The 18,959-nt window shown below is 34.9% G+C and overlaps 1 non-coding gene across 1 annotated transcript; it reads right to left on the reverse strand.

The window, feature by feature from the left end:
- Nucleotides 1–778: 778 nt before the first annotated feature.
- On the reverse strand, nt 779–856 carry Trnat-cgu. The gene has a single exon. It is a non-coding gene; the product is annotated as a tRNA-Thr (tRNA).
- Between the last annotated feature and the right edge of the window lie 18,103 nt (nt 857–18,959).

Genomic DNA, 18,959 nt, shown 5'->3' on the forward strand with positions numbered 1-18,959 from the left:
AATAAAATTTCCCTCCTCTAAGTTGTTCTTGTCAGGAATTGTGGTCATGGTGAAAAGTTAACTGACATATCCTTGTATCCTAACTGATCTCAGACTGCATCTACTACCAATTGCAACAATATTTAATAGTGATGGTCATTTTCTTTCCTTTTGAGGGCCAAACTTCCCTTTGTTTCCAGAGCATTGCAGCCTCTGTGATGACTTCCTGATTTGTGAGCTGTTCATTCTCAGTGTCCTTTACTGATCTAATTCCCTGTCATATCTGTAGATGTTAGCATGGTTCCTAGTTATACTCCGTCTTCTTTGCTCTCTGAAGTACTATTTAGGTAGCCTCATATGTTCTGAAGACTTTAGTTACTATCTATAAAATCTGTAAAGAGATAAACGTAACTTTCAACTGTTTCTCAGACTTTGTCTCAGTGACTCGAGCACATTAATTCAAGAGTCTTTCAATGATCTCAAATTAATATGTCCTAAGTACGTTAATTTTACATGTCCAGAGTTGTTCTCAAAATCACTCTCATTCTGACCCCTTTCTAGTGTTTTCTGTTTCAGAAAATGTATCGAAACTTATAAAGTTCAATAAAGTTTAAAGATGTCATTTATCCTTGATGATTTTCTTTTTCCTCTTTTGACCATATGTCCAATTATATGCAAAATAACTTTATATCTCCCTCCTAAATATCTATTGAAATGATTTATTTTTATTAATACTGCCAGCCCTCTAATGCAAACCAGAACATCCCCTTAAATTTCTAATTTATTTATTTATTTATTTTTATGGTACTGGGGATTGAACCCAGGGCCTTGTGCATACGAGGCAAACAAACACTCTACCAACTGAGCTATATCCCTAGCCCTCCTTAAATTTCTAATGTAATAAACCTTATTAACTCTTCATTATCTTACTTAGCTACACTCTAGTCTGTCTTAATAATTGAGGTATAATTTTAAAACTTTTATCTGTTTTGCCTCATTGTCAATTAGCATTTTATTTGGGGGAAAAAAAGAGAACAAAACCAAACTAAAAAACTTTTAAATATACAAAACTAACAAATGCAAAGCCAATATTTTTGAAATAAATAAAAATGTCATTAATTATCCCCCACATATATCACAAACTTTGTCTCATGTATTTTTTCCCACTAATAGTAATGGTCTGTTTCTTTAAATATGCTATATTTTGGAAGTTTTATTCTTATCTTTGAAATCCTCTCTTTTTCTATTCAACTGTTATTATCATTCATAATCATCTTAAATCCACATGAAAATAATTTTCTTGGTGTCAAAGTTTTTAATGTTTCATATAATTATTTATGGTAAGAGTTTTCTTCTGTTTAAACATCGAAAGAATCATTGTGAATTCTTTACCTTAAAAGATGTTCTTTGGGCTGAGAATGTAGCTCAGTGAGAGAATTGTTGCCCACCATGCACAAGGTCCTAGGTTTGATCGCTAGTAAAACTATAACAACAAAAGAGTACTCTTTTGCTTTATCGATATTAACATGAAAAATAATAACCGAAAATTCATTATTATTTTTCTACCATCAAATTCAGGATAACCATTAGTTTTCAGACTTTTGTTTCCTAAACTATTAGTTATTAAGGAATCCAAGAATCCTTAAAGGGCAGTTGGTTTTTTGTCTTGCAACAAGAAAAATTCAAGGTGGTTCTGAAATATACTAGTGTTGTTAGAGCTGGAGACACTTGTAATAAAAGCACAAAATAATGGTAAGAACAAGTTAGGTAATCAAAATGTTCTCTTTGGATATGTTGTGATATGGCTTATTATTATATGATTATAGCATAATAATCATAAATTGATGTTGATATGAATAACATTGTAAAACTTCATGATTCATAATGTTCTTCTATAGACAAATGGCAATACACCATGTAGGCAGAAGGGATTTATAAAAATTTTTCATATTTATTTTATATACATTATATTGTGTTTTGTTTTATTATAATTCAAAGATACTGCAATATTGCGTTATTGAATTAAAGATTTATAGCAGCCCTGCAATGAGCAAATCTATTGGCACCATTTTCTCACAGCATGAGCTCACTTCATGTCTCTGTGTCACATGTTTGGGATTCTCACAAATTTTCAAGCTCTTTCATTGTTATTGTATTCATCATAGTGATCTTTGCTGATTAGTTTTTAATGTTGGTATTATAATTATTCAGAGTTCCTATGATCTATGTCCATAAAGGTTGGTAAACTTAATAAATGTATGTTTTGACCCCTGTACTAACTGACCATTTCTCCCTCTCTCTCTCTCTTCTTCATCAGGCCCCTCAGGCCCTGAGACAAAATAATATTAAAACTAGGCAAATTAATTACCATACAATAGTCTTTATTCAAATAAAACAAAAAGAACTCTCACAAGCATCACTTACTCTAAATCAAAAGCTAATAGTGACTAAGCTTAGTTTGGAAAGCATATCAAAGGCAAGACAGGCCAAGAACTAGGCCTCTTGCACTAAACAGTCAGGTTGTGAATACAAAGAAAAAATTTTGATGCAAATTCAATGTGCTAGTTCAGTAAACCCTCCCAAAATAAGAAAATAAAACAGCCTTATTGGTGATATGGAGAGTTTTGCTGACCAGGATAGAAAATCCAAAGAACCAGAAAACAGTGTAGTCATTGAAAGTCCATCATTCTGGATATCAAGGGTGGGATGAGGCATGTTCGGATCAGTGTTAATCAGTACCTAGGAAAGCCTTCTGTTCTGGGCAGTAAGATTAGAAGGACTCTAAATAATGTGATAATGAAGAAAATGGAGAGAGGAAACAGGATACTTCCCTTATCTCTAATCTTTAGATGAAGATCTAGGAAGACTGATTTTTGTTGTAAAGTAAAAGAATGTATTCATGAAACAGCTGAAAAAAACCAACTGTGTCAGGATATACAACCTATGCTACCTACTGCTTATAGGCACAGTCCATCACTCCAACTTATCCTAAGCGGACATTGCCAAAAAGTGTGCAAGAAATAAAATGTCCAAACCCTTTTCATGGAGTCCCCTGAGTTCTTTCGTGGATATCAGAAGACAGTATGCTGGGGTCTTTGCAACACTGGCTTGAACAATTAACAGTATCCCAAAGAGGACTGTCATGATTTGACTCTGGAGTCAGAAAAGGACATGGTATCTGTGGAGAAAATACTGAGCTTGCCCCAAACCTCGAAGTGGTTTGAGGTGGCTTCCCTATTGGAAGGGTGGGAACCCCTACAGGCCTATGGTGGCACCCGGAAAATATGAAGAGATTCAAATGTTGGAAGCTGTATCCAAAATAGTTGCTGGAAAGCGAAAGGAAAAAAGACTACTGCTTAAGAGGCAACAAGACCCCTGACGTGTGCATTAAGTCAGCCATAGACCAAGAGTTACTCAGATCATCCCTGCAGAGTACATACAAGAATTAAAACTAGAAAGGGAAGTCTGGTTAGTGCAGGTTGGTAGCAAGGATGAGCTGTCAGGGCACTTAGAAATTGCAGATGAACCCAAACCCCTGCAGGTCATGGTGTGCTGTTTTGCTAAACTGAAAGGACATTCTGGACCCAGACCACATAGCAGGGTGTTTGTGATTAGTACAAACTGGAAACATCATACATGGAAACCACACAGGGAGTCCACTAGCTCCAGTGATTCAGAAGTTGAGATGGAAGATGAAACCCCCAAATTATATACCCAGCAGGAGAGGCTTAAGGGAACTGATCCAAATCTGTTCTCCACTCCATACAGATACATGCCACCATGAGATTGTATACCTGGGAGAACAGGTGGAACTGGAACCCATAGTCAGGAAGAAAATGAAACAAAGCACACCAGCATGGCTCTTCTGATTCTGGGACACTGGAGCAGATGGGATAATGTTGAATGATCTATTGTTGTATAAAATTGCTTCAGGAACTGCTCTCTCTGCTTCATGTCGGCAACTCTATCTAGTGTGAGGTCATTACTAACTTGGCTGCTTCTTACTACTCATAGTACATGGCCAAATTTTAGAGATATCCCTATGCCTAGAGGGATCTGGACTCTGTATAAGAATTACAGGCCTATTTTCAGGAAATGGGGATGAAACATGCTTTTTTTTATGTGTAGCCTCTCCATGGATGAGATAGTATTACTTTTACTGCAGGGATGAAGAATGCCATGTTATACATGGCCACTCCATCCATTTATGTCTCCCTGGTAAAAACATTGTTCTCATTAGTAAAGTACTCCCTCCAGCAAGCAGCAAATCTAATAGCAGATCTAGTAGAGACATAGAAATCAGAAAAAAAACAGGAGTCCAGAAAACTCAGTCAAAACTGGAAGGACCTCATTAAGTCTCCCATAAACAGATGTGGATGAACTTAATATCAGCTAGAGGAAATGAAAAGAAAATAGATAAACTGTAAGGGTAAAAGAAATTGAAGTTAAAGCGTAAAAGTTAAAGGGTAAAAGACCGGGTATTGTAAAGTTTCTAAGCTGCAAGGTCTGAGTTAAAATGTAAAGGATTAGGTATTGTTAGGTTTCTATGCTACCTGCAAAACCTGAAATTTCTGTAGCTGTTAAGACAATGCTTAGAACCGCCCAGTAAACATTTCCCCTGTTTGGTTGTTTAATAACTGAAGGGCTCTGTGTAACTGGTCACATAGTCCTTTAGGCCCTAAAACCAATCAGTTTGAATGTGTACCCCGTTTAGAAATGACCTATCACTCCAGCCTGACCTGTTCCCGCCAATGAATGAACTAATCATGTTTAGGAGTTGTTTGATTTTCCCGCGGTGTATAATGATTTGTTAAAGGAGACTGTGATGTATGTAAAATCCCCGCCCTCCCCAAAAAAGTGTACTTAAGCAGTGCTCAGCCCCTGCTCGGGGCTCTGGGCTGTTCTCCCTTCTTGAGTGGGCACGGAGCCCCAGCATGCTAGATCAATAAATCCCCTTCTGCCAATTGCATGAGTGGTCACTTGGTGGTCTCTTTCTCCGACGCTTCGCCTGACCCTTACAAAACAACTTAATACCATCCTGGTACAAATACTGAAATAATAGCCAAATGGCAAAAGATTTTAGTCCTTAACTCCTAAGAAGGGAAAGAAAAGGGAGACAGAAAAGTAGAATAGATGACTTCTCCAAAGGGAGAAAAAGAGAAGTCTCTCCTCTTAAAAACTGTACAAAAGAGCCTATGACTACCCCTGAAGAGTCTTTGAAGCCTGGTGTTGGGACAGTTAGGGGCGAAGTCGAGGTTTGGTGGGTATGGAAACTGAATGCACATTGATAGAAGGTAATCCTGACAAATTCTCAGATAGATCAACTACTATTGATGGATATGGGGAAAAACAGAGTGTGAGCTATTGTGCTCACACTGTGGTTTGAATGGCTGCTGCTCACCCTCTGCCCAGTGTTCACAGCTCTAATTCCTGAATATATGATAGGTGTTTATTTCTTATGGCCAAATCACAGAAGGGGAATTCCGTTTTCATTGCTGGGAAATTAAATAAATGCCAGCTATAAAGCCTATATTAAGAGGGCATGCTAAACACCCTCACATTGACCACATAGTTGCCACCAAACAATATGGGCTCCCTGGTGTCCACCAAAAGATATCAGAGACTATATATGAATTGCTTAATGTAAACAATTTCGCCAACTCACACCACTTTTAACTCCCCATCATCAGGCTAGTAGGAAAAGCCAGATGAAATTTGACACAATATTTTAGAAGAAACAGATTTAACACTATTGCAGAACCGTGTATAAAAAAATAAGGTTTTCATTTCTATTAATTTTATGAAAGTTTTCATTTTTTATATCTCATTAGTAAATATTTANACCCCCCCACACACACATTTAATTCAGCTGTTGCCAGCATGGTCACTATTCTAGAAGATCTTAGACTCAGTGGTGAATGTATCACTGGGTTCAGGACCTTTCTAATGTGTTCTTTATCATAGATAGAGCTCCTGAGAGTCAGGACTCAATTACATTCACATAGGAAGGCCAATAACAAATATTTATGTTACCTCAAGGATATCTCCATAGTCCCATTGTGTATCTTGGTATGGTAATGAACCTGGCCCCAATGTCTACTGGTAAAAATGCTTACGATAATGATCATTAATGATGCTCTTTGAGCATCACCAAGGCTACCCCTATTTATTTATTTATTTATTTATTTTTACTCATTTGCAAGATAGAGGATGGGCCATAAACCCTGACAAAATGCAGGGCACTGGCTTTTTAGTGAAATTCTTGGGTGTTGACTGCTAGGATTGCCGCAGTCTGGCTGGGCACAAAATAACCGAGCCACCACACCGCCTTGTAGATTCAAACAGCAGCTCTTTAATCCTGAACTGTCACCGGCACTCTACACGCACGTTCTGGGAAAATTCCACACACTCCACTGGACTCTGCGTACCAAATACTCTCTGAATCCCGCGAGAACTCAACGGGAACTCAAGGAGCAGGCGCCCGAGGCAGCAGGATACACCCTATTCCCAGCAGGATCCACCCTAAACCTGGAACCACCCTAAACCCGGATCCGCCCTGGTCCTTGAGCAGGGTCGCCTTTCTCAAACATTCATGCAATGTCACTGCAAATGACCTGGGTCCAAGGCAAGCCCATTTCCACAATGGAGAGTCCTCCCTCTAAGCAACATGGGGTAGGCTGACAAGGAAATTGCCATGCGTCATTCCTACTTGGCTATGGCTCTCAGCATAGGGTAAGACAAGTTTATACCTCAGACTGTAATGGATAAAGTTTGCAGTCATTTCCACTTCAAAACAGAGTAAAATAAATGAATAATGCATAGGGCTACTAGGTTATTGGAGGACTTGTGTCTCTCATCCAGCTCAGTTATTATGACCTTTATATAATCTGTGTAAGAAAAGCACATTATGGGACAGGACGGACTGGCAGAGTGAAGCATTTAATCAGGCCAAATGAACACTAGTCCTTAGGACACGAGACACATGAAAACTTGCTGAGTTTACTATCCTTGTCACTCCAGATAGCTCTAAATAGGGCTTAGGCAGCAGATTATGGGACAAAAGACCCTCATCAGATTTTGATCACTGTTGTGGAAAGCAATGGAAGAATATTACATCCTGTTAGAAAGATAAATGTATGATACTTAGGCTTCCCTTCTTTGCAAAGAACGCTTCTACAGAGAAGCACCAGTCAAAGTGATACAGATGGTGATGATAAGATGGCTGGAGGAAGTCCCAACCCAGGAAATCACCTTTTGGCTACATTGTAGATCAAAAACTCCAGATCAAAAGACTACTGGCAGTGGTGACATGCTAAAAACTGCCCAGAAAGTTGTCTGATGTTCCTGCATGCAATGTCTTGCTTGTTCTCAGCACTACTCCTGATAACTGGATGCCACTAAAGGGCATACCAAAGAGGTTCTGTCCTACTTGATGGCAGAGAGACTACATTTGCCCTCTCCTACTACCAGAAGGGGTGAAATATGCATTGAGTTGCATGGGCAGTTATAGGCTTGATGCAAACCTTCCTCAGCAGAAGAACCAATCAAAAATCATTTATTAAGAGTTGATCTGGTTGAGTGTCTTATGGTACCTCACATAAGAGTAAGCAGAAAACTTATTTCACAGTTCATGACATACAAGAGTGGACTCAAGATCAGAACATATTATGGATCTCCCAGCTGCCATTCAATCCAATTGGAGCCTGATTAATTGAAAGAATGAATTGCATGCTGAAACAAGCCCTTAAGACCAAAACTAACTATGCAGAAGTGAATTGCTCATTTGCCTGAAGCTCTGAGGGTATTAAGTGAAAAACCCAGACAGGAGCCGCCTGCAGCTATTTCTGTGTCATCTCACCCAGGGCCACCAGCATTAATATTACAGATATGAATCTGCTGAATATTTTCTCAAGCTGGACTGAGACACAAGTAACAACTTATTATTACAGACTTCTCAAGGCATCACTGGAGACAAGGAGCATTAGTTGGTCATGAATGTACAAATAAGTCCTTTGTAGGTTGCCTTACTGACCCCTTGGGGATAAGGATGTATAAATTTATAAGTACAGCCTACTCTATTGGGAGCCTGGACCTTACAAGTACAGGTGGTGTTAACTTCAGGTGTCCTTACCTGAAAAACACTTTGTATCAGTTTTCGGCAATTATATATTCCAAAGTTGTCTTATTCTTTCTATATCCCTGAAGTATAAACAGGTGGAATAGTCTTGTACACTTGTCTAGGCAAGCCTACTGTGTAACCTACAGTGGGCAAGGCTACAATACTTTATACACACAAGAACATACAGTAGCCTACATGCTGATTAATGGAGTTGATTTGCCATTTTGGGGTGCCTATTTAATATCTGTCGAATTCTCCATAGGTTAGCAACAAGCAAGCAGTTTCTGAACTGGGCAATAGACATTGCACATTGTGTCAACCAGACTACCATTGGATCAACTTGTAACTCATAACTGTAACTGAAGTACAAGGACTTTCCCTGAGTAGCCCAGCCTGCAAGAAAAGGTAGAATAATTTTGGTATCAAAATTACTTTAACATGTTTGGAATTGGTTTTCACTCTTTGCACTGATATTATAAGATATGGATGAAATGTGCTCCAGTAGCTTTGTCTTGGGACTTTGTGGAAGAAAAGAAGCAGTTTAAAATTATGAGGGAATTTTGGGGTTTCTGAGGCACGGGGGGTGGAGGGTGGAGGTAAACTCAATTCAGTGCCAATGAAAACTTCTTGTTCTGGACAGTTATTTAAAAAAGGACTCTAAAGAACATGATAATGAAGGAAATGTAGAGGAGAAAGCAGCCACTTCCCTTTTCTCCAATCTTTAGTTAAGGATCAAAGTAGAACAAATTTGGTTATAAAGTCAAAGTACATACTGATAAACTTTGGAAGAAATCCATCTATGCAGTGAGCATGCCGCCTTTCCTATATATTCCCTTTGCTTGTAGGTATAATGCAGCCTTCCATTTTAACCCAACCTATCATCACCAAGGAGTTATAACTAATAAAATCTCCAAGCAACTTCTGTGGAGTCCTCTACATTTTTTCTTCTAGATTGGAAAACAACATGGTGGGGCCTTTGCATCTCTGGGGTTGATCAGGTAGGGTAAGATGTATTATTGCAGTCAGAGTCCAAATCCAAAGGCCTGAAAACCAGAAGTGCCAATATCCAAGTGCAGAGAAGATGTATTTTCTAAGTTAGACAGAAGGAAATTTGCCCTTCTTCCACTTGCTCTGTACAGGTTCTCAATAAATTAGACCTGCCCATCCACATTGGTAAATTTGGTCTTCTTTACCTCATCTACTCATTAAAACACTAATCTCATCTAGAACCACACTATAGCCACACTGAGGAATAATAATTTATCAGCAATTTTGGCATCATTTATCCTAGTCAAAATAATATATAAAGTTAATCATCACACAATACTATTAAAATCAAAAGATTAGTATTCATATGTTAAGGTCTGTAAACAAGTCAGGATGGTGCCTGGCAAATGTTAGAGTCTGTAAACAAGTCTGGATGGCGCCTGGCATTTTGCCAGAGGGAGTGGTTTGTGAAGTAACACCAGCGAACCATTAAGTGTGGAGATTTCTTATTGGTTGACTGCTGTATCGAGTTTATGTTAATTAAGATAAGCTGTGTGGAATGTATAAATACCTCTGTTGTCCTACAATAAACGGCTCCCACTCCTGCTGTATCAATGTACACAAGTTGTTCGTCACCCCCTGGTTATTTTGCTGCAGCCGGACTGCGGCATTCATAGATAACAATATTTATATAACAACACAATCATTTGGACATAAAATTAATAATTCGTTTATTTCTTTAGTATAGGGCTATGAACAAATACAGAATGATGTGGTAATAGCTACTGCCACACACTCTAGTCAATGATACCAGGAATAGACTCTTTGTGTCAAAGAAGTTACCAGGGGTCTTTTCAGTACTAACACATACTCTCAGAAGATTATTTGAGAGCTACTTTGTAAATATATCTCCTAAGGCAGACAGTAATATTTATGCTGCATGTCTTCACACTTCAGTGAATACTAATCATTAAGAGACAATGAATGCATATAGCATAAAAGAGTTCATATTTCTTTTACCATAATACTTTAATAACAAATAAAAGCAAGTATTTTTTCAATATGCTGTCAATTTACTTAATAGTACCAAACAATTCAATTTAACCACATAGTATGAAACAAAGTATGAAATGATATTAAACTTTCAGCTAAGACAATACAAATTTGAAATTACAGTGTACATTGTTCAAATGTTGCTTCATCACTCAAGAAAACATCACAAATTTTGCCTTGTGTCTCTTTTCCTCTAAATGTCTTTTGTACTTTTTGTTTATGTGTATATATACTTACATTATTTATGTAATATATAATGTTTATATAACATATATAATATGATAAAATATATTTATTTATATATTATATGACATATAATATATAATATATTTGCTTCTATAACAAATATATATGTATGTGTGCATACATAATATATATAAAATATAAACACTTGCCAAATTGAATAAAAATAATTTTGCTTACCAGAAGCAACCAAATTTTACTCTCTTTTTTGAAACTAAGTGCATTGCAAATCTCTCTTTAAAAATATAATTGTCTCCAAATGTCAGTTTCTGTAGTGCAGATATGAGTTTTCAAACTGTTCAATATAATATTTTATAATGTGTTAAATGACATCACATATAATTTTTCTGTAAATCTCTATCAGCAATATAATTAGTGCTTTTCACATCAGAAAAAAGGTCAATTCAGTTTAATGTAACATTAGTTTATATGATCATTGAAATATCCATAATATGGAAATCACTAACAATGTGATAATATGTTTGAAATGTTTCAGAGATCTTCTTGAAGGCAAATGATAATGAGTATCATACTGGAAATCAAGTGACAGTTTCTTAATATAGTACAACATAAGCAAAGTAAGTCTAAAGGAGGAGTGGAAAACTATCTGTAGACATAGTGAATATTAACTTTTTCATATCTTTGTGCATGCATACGTACACTATTCAAAAGTTATTTTTCTAAATAACAGGGAACATAAGAAGTGATTCTCTACCACCTTTCCTAAAATCTGAAATGTACAGTTTCAACAATTTCTAAGAAGTGTTGTTTTCTTCTGAGGATTTAAAGATGAAAGTCAAGTTCTTACACAGAATGATGTGGCTGTTGTAAGAGGATGCTGAGGAAATCACAAAAAAAAAATATTACCAATATCAACTCAATATATGAAAACATTCAATATAAAAATACCACTGAGATATGAATGAGATGTTTGAGAGATTCAATAGTGTAGAAGGTTTGTGGGGGTTAGGTGTTCAAGTGGTATTTGAGGAATATTTTTGCAGATAGTTTGGACTATTCATTGGCAGTCAATGAGAAGTAAGCATGTTTAAAGGGGGACTGTTTCTAGTGGTTTTAAAAGTTCAAATGATGCGGAGTGCAGATTTGAAGTTGAATATCCAGGGGCCAGATAAGGAGATTTTTCATAGTTCATATGCCATACCAATAATATTTCTGTAGTAAATGAGATGTCTTAAAAGATTTTAAATAGGAGATTCATTTGAACAGATTTGAATATTGGATATTTTAACACTTTGGAAGATTAATCTAAGGAGACTTGTCAAAGAGCGTTAAATAATTTGGCAAAATCATGAGACCCTTAATTAATGTGTGGCACAAAGCATATAAAGAAAGAATTGATGCAAAAGACATTCAGGAAGGATGGCCAACTTGGCAACCAATTGAACATGATAAATGAAAGATAAGGAGAATTTAAGGATAACTGTGATTATGCATTTAATCTTTCAAGATAACCTTGAGAGATAAACAGATTATCAAACCTGTTTTTCTCTAGGATTTATGACCAATAAATGGCACCCCAGGAAAGTAATTTGAGTATATTTATTTTATATTCCATACTACTCATTGGTTTTTAAAATTTTAAAGCAACAGAATAATTTGATCAAGATAAGTTGTATGTTGCTTGAGTATATAAATCATGGTGGAGCTTCTCTGTTTGAAGCAGAATGTTGTGAGATTGGATTTGTATCATGTATCTGCTCTTTGTCCCTAATATAAATGTAAATTCCTTCAGCTGCTTCTACAGAATTTTTTGTGGAAGTTTAGAATAAATGGTAAATTTGCAGCACACAAACATCCTTAGACATGAAATGTATATGTGTAAGTAGATGTCCATGATGCTTTTAAATAAGACAGCAGTCTCTTTATCAGGCTAAATTACTTCCAAGTTCACAAATACAAAAATTAACATATGTCTGTAAAATAATTATTCAATTCAGATCTTGATAACATGGGTCAATTACCCTCCTACAGTATCATACATGACACTATCTCACTTCTATGTTAAAAATCTGGAGTTTGACATGTTTACTCAGCTCTGATAAAATATAATATGCTTATTTATATTTGCAATCACTGCTTAAATTCCATCCATACTTAAAGATGTCTCATATTTCTAAATTTCTAGTATGAAGAAGAACACTGTTTGACTGGATCTATGCTATCTGTTGCTATCTGTGACACATACTAGTGGTAACACATTCTTCAGTTTGGCATGATTATATACTGCCCTTCATCAGAGTGAAAATTGAATTGTTCTGTCAGATCAATCAGGCAATAGGACATCTGTTGCCCACGCAGAATTAATCAGAGAAGCAATCTTTCCATCAGACTTTATGTTCATACGCCTGCCTAATCAATTGGGTCCAACTTATTGTTCTTTATCTATATACCTATGCCTATGTTTTTAAGTTAGGCTCACAAATTTAGTTTTTGAATCTGACTTGACTTTTTCCTGAACTTAGTTTAAGTTCATCTTGGACTTTGAAGATAAAATTGAGAAATATTCTCAGAAATAGGTAAAAATTTTAATTAAACAGTAAAAAATAAAACATAAAGAAAACAACATCCTTTTTAATAACAGCTATGAATATGAAAAGTGATTGTAAATTTTGGAAAATTAATCTTGTATAAGTGATATCTCAGATTTAGTTCATAGGGAATATCGTATCTTCCCATTCCAAAGTTAAGCAGAGTAATACTTGATAAATTCAGTGAGTGAAATGTATTCTTGTTTGAAAAGAAAACAAAATCACTTAATTAACAGTATAGCCACAATTATTACACCTAAATTTTTTTGTGTTATAATATTAATTTAAAATTCATCATTGAATTGTATGGTAGTTCATTTCAGGTGGAACAAAATAGGGTAATACACTGATTAAAAGCAGAACATCCATGAAATTTTTTTTTTAAATTCAAATGATAAGGCAGCTGCCATTTTGTATTTAGCTATAAAAAATAAGCCCCATTAAACATAAACAAAAAATGTGAAAAAACTTGAAAAATCATTATAAAATGCATAATTTCTAAAATTTCTAAACATAATATTTTTATTATTCAATTAAGTTTTTAACAAAGGCATTCAGTTTTCCACTGGTAATTAACAGGAGCTGTTTTCAAAGTGGATTCTAAATTATAGATAATTCCTAATTAAGATCCAATTCATGTTCCTCATAGTGTGATTATTTATTGAAAATTTAACAACCATTGTCAAGTCAATTTTTAAAAGATGCCAAAGCTTTATTTTTTCATAAGATTAAATATACCTGAGCATTGATATTTTAATAATTTGATATTATTTACATATTTTCCCACTTCTCATATATTTGTATTTATTTATTTATTTTTAATTATTTTTTAATTTATATATGACAGTAGAATGCATTACAATTCTTATTACACATATAGAGCAAGATTTTTCATATCTCTAGTTGTATACAAAGTATAGTCACACCAATTCATGTCTTCATAAATGTACTCTGGATTATAATGACTTTCACATTCCATCATCATTTCTAATCTCATACTCCCTCCCTTCCCCTCCAACCCCTCTGCCCTATCTAGAGTTTGTCTATTCCTCCCATGCTCCCTCTCCCTACCCCACTATGAATCAGCCTCCTTATATCAGATAAGACATTCGGCATTTGGTTTTGGGGGATTGGCTAACTTCACTTAGCATTATCTTCTCTAACTCCATCCATTTACCTGCAAATGCCATGATTTTATATATTTACAATGGAATATTACCCAGAAATAAAAGAGAATAAAAATCATTTACTTATTTTAATGAAAAATTATGTTAAAACAATATTTAGGAAACTTGTTTCAGATTCATTAACCATCCAGGTCCAAACTAATAAACCTGGTTAATTGTTGATTTTTGTCTAATTTTAAGATGACATTAACTTTAAATGCAAAAATATTGAAGGCAAAGATGAGTTGGTACTATTGTTTATAGGCACATTCATCACTCTTAAAACAAGGTCAGTCACCTTTTAGATGGGCATAACTCTGCAGTGAAAGTTTAAACAAATTTTATAGTGTATAAAAAGCATCTTGAAATTAAGTATGAAAAAATACAATTCATATTTTTGTTTGTTTTATTTAAGCATATAAAATTGATGCCCATCTTGATCACTTGACATTTGATTTGTTATGTTGTATTTGGTATTTACATACTCCAAAGTATAAAACTTACTTTATAATAAAGATATAAGTTACATACAGACAATATATACAAAAATATGAAATAACATATTAATATATGTCATTACAAAAGCACATGATTTGTCCAATCCCTTAAAAGCACAGTTTTTCTGATGTCTTGAGTGTTTTATTATAGAACATTACACAAAGCCATTATTATAGAACATTACACAAAGCCAATAACTTTTGCTTAAATTGTATATCACTATTCAGTTCCCACCAAGCAATAGAAACTGATTTTAGTTATAGTCTATGCTATGCTGTCATTTAGTTTACTGCTGAGAGCCACGGCCGAGTCTGTATGGCCCCTGGCATTTTGCCAACAGTATTGATTGACAGGCGAGGCATTACTATCTGCCTCTGCGCAACTTTTGAGTTCTGGCACCATTTTGGAGTTCTCCTGGGGATTTCCGGGGATTCCCCGAGAGAGAGTTCCCATTGGTTGGGGAAGTGCAGGAGGGGGGATTTCCGGGAGAGATATTTCCGGCTGGGGGTTCCTGGACAAGCCGGGTGGTGTTCGTTCGGGAGGATTCCCCGGGAGCTGTGTGAAGTGTTTTCCTGCAGTTCAAAAGTAAAGTTTGTTCCTGCTTCAGTGGCTCGTGATTTGTGCCCAGCCAGACTGCGGCAGTTTACCATATAATACATAATTATGCATGTATCTGTGTATGCTAACTGCTTACACAAAGGAGAAAGAAACCCATTCTCATTTTTGTGACAGCAGTCATTTTACATCTTGGAGCAGGGTATCTGCCTAAGTTAGACCCTGTCCTCACATGGAAACCTTAAGATACGGGTGCTGCTCTTCCTTAATAATTGCCTTTCGAAGAGATGGTTCCCAGGTCTTTGGGATAGATAGTCCCGAGTTACAATTCACTTTTTAAAAGAGTCCTATCTCAACCAGCAGGGCAAACAAATAATTTTCAATGAGGTTTTCTAAGCAAATTGGAGAGATCTCTACACTTGAGTGATCCGCAGTTTAAGGACAGAGATAAAGAGGAGGTCAGAGGAAAGGAGTGTGCTTAACTTTAGTCAAGTTGAGGGAAATGTTAGGCCTTCTTTGTCAGTTTATGCTTTCTCACTAAACATTTTTAAAAAGTACTCATATAATAGACACAGCATGTGTCTTTTGGATTATAAAATTAATTGTTTTATTCTGTTTCTTATTTCTATGATATATCCCAATTAGTTTTTTTCATTTACTTACTTATTAAGTATTTCACCATTGAAAATACCAACCAAATTTACTAGATTAAATAAACTATAATGAACTTATTATTTTGTATTTGTAAATCATTACAGACTACATGTTATTTATTTAAAATAGTTTTCAGGAAAGCTAACTATGGATAATTATTGCCAATTACATCTAAATTTGAATAATTACTGAGAAAAATATATTTTTAGATATTTCAAAAACTTCTAATACTGACGATTAACTTTATGAATACAAATGATAGAAACTCCTTGAAATCAAGTAGACTCTTTAGGAATAATTATTTCAGTAGTTTTAAGTTACCTCATTAGATTTATACTACGATTTTTCTTAAAAAATAAATAATTATGTTATGGATTTACTGCCATAAGAAGGATTTTCAGAAAACAAACACTTAAAAAACTGTTTTTTTCTTTCCCCACACAGTTCATAAGAGTAAAGTAAATTTTAACATTGTAGTGTAATTCCTGACACACATTTCATCTTCAGCATTGAATTAATGAACAAATGGGAATAATACTGAAATAGCAAAACACAAGCACAGCACACAAATAACAGTAAATAATCCTGTGCTTTCCCCAAACTAAAATATGAACATCTGCTCACAGCTTCTCCCAGCAGGATTAAAATCTCTTCTTAGCACTGTCTTTTTAGCTCTTTTTAACTTCAGGAGGGCATAAATGCTTCCAGAAAACATAACTTTCAAAACCGAGTCCCTCCAAACTAGCTAATTGTAAGGTTTCCTACAGACCTAGAAGGGTCAGCTAAAATTTAGAAACAAGGTGCCAATGGAATATTGTAACATTTCAGAGACAGTAAAGTTAGAAAGAGGTTAACTATACAGACCAATACAGAAGTACATCTCTCTCTCCTATCCAATGTCTAGTCATAGTCAAGAATCAAATCTTAAAACTGAATATTTCACTCACATAAAAGGCAACATATTCATAGTAGGATATTCAAGTATTTGCTCCCATTGTATGAGACAAGCCATAAATATGGTGGAAATAGTGTCATTGCTTGGCTCTTTCTGGTAACATAGATAAGATAGATAGATAGATAGATAGATAGATAGATAGATAGATAGATAGATAGATAGATAGATAGATAATTGAGGACAGCTGATGAGTGGGGTACAAGCTTATCCTATGAATATGAATGGCATTCAAAATGTGAAACAAGTATTTAGCCTTTCTTCAATGTTTGTTGTTATAGTTTGTTTTCCCTGCAGTTATTAAGGGTGCTGCTTTTTTCTTTACAGTCACTGGATTATACTCACATATGAAAAATTCATAATGTGAGCAGAATTTACCTCTCACACCTTTTTCAAGGTAGAAGAGATTCTAATAATCATTTGAGGGTAAATGCAGAATGAAATTTTTTTCTAACCTGTTAGAAAAGCCAAGTCAAGTGGGTCAATATGCCTCATCAATCAACAGAAAAAGAATTTTAGAAATGAAATCTCTTAGGAAAACTATCAAATGTTCATAGTGCCATTTGGAAACAAGTGCCTAAGTTATTTATTATACCACCAACATTAGAAAGTAACATATGTCGTATGTAATGATTTTGAAATAATTAATCTGCTCTCTAAAATTGAAGATGATCAATGATGTTGCCTCCGTTTCCTAGTTTCCATAAACCAAAAACTTCACTTAGTTACCAAATTAAATGTTTGCATTCTGTTTCTGAATTTTCAATATCTTGCTTATTACTTTTTTCCCCTTCATGGTAGGCAACCAAATTCTAAGTCACATAGTTTCTTTCCAGAGGCAAAGCCTTTGATTTTTTATTATAACAGTACTTCATGCTACTAACAATTGATTGCTAATAAAAAGTATTTGCTTGAATTATAAATAACTCCAGTGTCTACAATTTTGTCTTGAAATAATTTTAAGACTTGATTATCAATTTATTAGATTCTTTTATTTCTGTAATCACTGTGAAAATGTGTTGTTTCTTAAATATTTCCTTAAATCAAATATATCTTTTTTTCTGAAAGGAACTATTGCTCTTTTTTTTTTAGAATTAAAAATGTCCCAACAAGGATAATAGTTAATAGAGTTTTTAAGAAAAGATAATGAACACATCCATGTAATATTTACCAAAAGAAGTAACAGAAATGAATACAGAAAACATTAATTCTTTATTAGACTAAATCATTTTAAAATTCATCTATGGTTATAATTGACTTTGGTCCAACAGAATTTCAGTTTTGTAATATTAAATAATCTTAAAAATAAGAATTGTACAGACTGACTACCATATTACTTATCAGTGTTATAATCAATGAAGACTCACTGCTTTCTTTCTAGCATCAAAAAAATATATAAAAATGTGTGCTCTCCCATTCTTCATAACAGTTTTTGAAGATTCTAGCCAGTCTAGTAAGGCAAGAACTAAAACAATTATGACAAGCACACAGTTGAAGCACTTAAATTCACACTGGGTTCAAAAAATATTTTGAAGCTACACTAACCAAAGCAGTCTACTTTTGGACTAATGATAGATATGCAGGTAAACAGAACACACTTCAAACTCCAAAGATAAGCCCTAAATTATATAGCCTATTGGCTTTCAAATAGTCTTTGATATAATTCCTTGAAGAAAAGCACCACTGGAAATTCTCTTTGGAAACATGCAGTGTACACTCCCCAAATTCTGAATGCACAGGTCTAATGAGGCTCCAAATTAGAATTATCACGCTACCCACATTCTACCATCCATCTCACCCACCCTACCCACCCCTTTTGTTTTTTTACTTCCAAGAGAAATTTTTTTTTTTGGTCCATACACTAAGTTAAATCAAATCAATCACTTAGTGAGTGATAGTGATCAGAGATGGCAGGAAAATTGCATATAGTCTCTCTAGCTGGTAGTGTTTTATTTTATTTTTTTATTTATTTTTTTAATTATTATTTTTTCTTATTGTTGGTTGTTCAAAACATTACATAGTTCTTGATATATCATCTTTCACACTTTGCTTCAAGTGGGTTATGAACTCCCATTTTTAGCCCATATACAGATTGCAGAATCACATCAATTACACATCCATTGATTTACATATTGCCATACTAGTGACTGTCGTGTTCTGCTACCTTTCCTATCCTCTACTATCCCCCCTCCCCTCCCCTCCCC

Source organism: Marmota marmota, unplaced genomic scaffold (genome assembly GCF_001458135.2).
Source record: "Marmota marmota marmota unplaced genomic scaffold, marMar, whole genome shotgun sequence".
Classification (NCBI taxonomy): domain Eukaryota; kingdom Metazoa; phylum Chordata; class Mammalia; order Rodentia; family Sciuridae; genus Marmota; species Marmota marmota.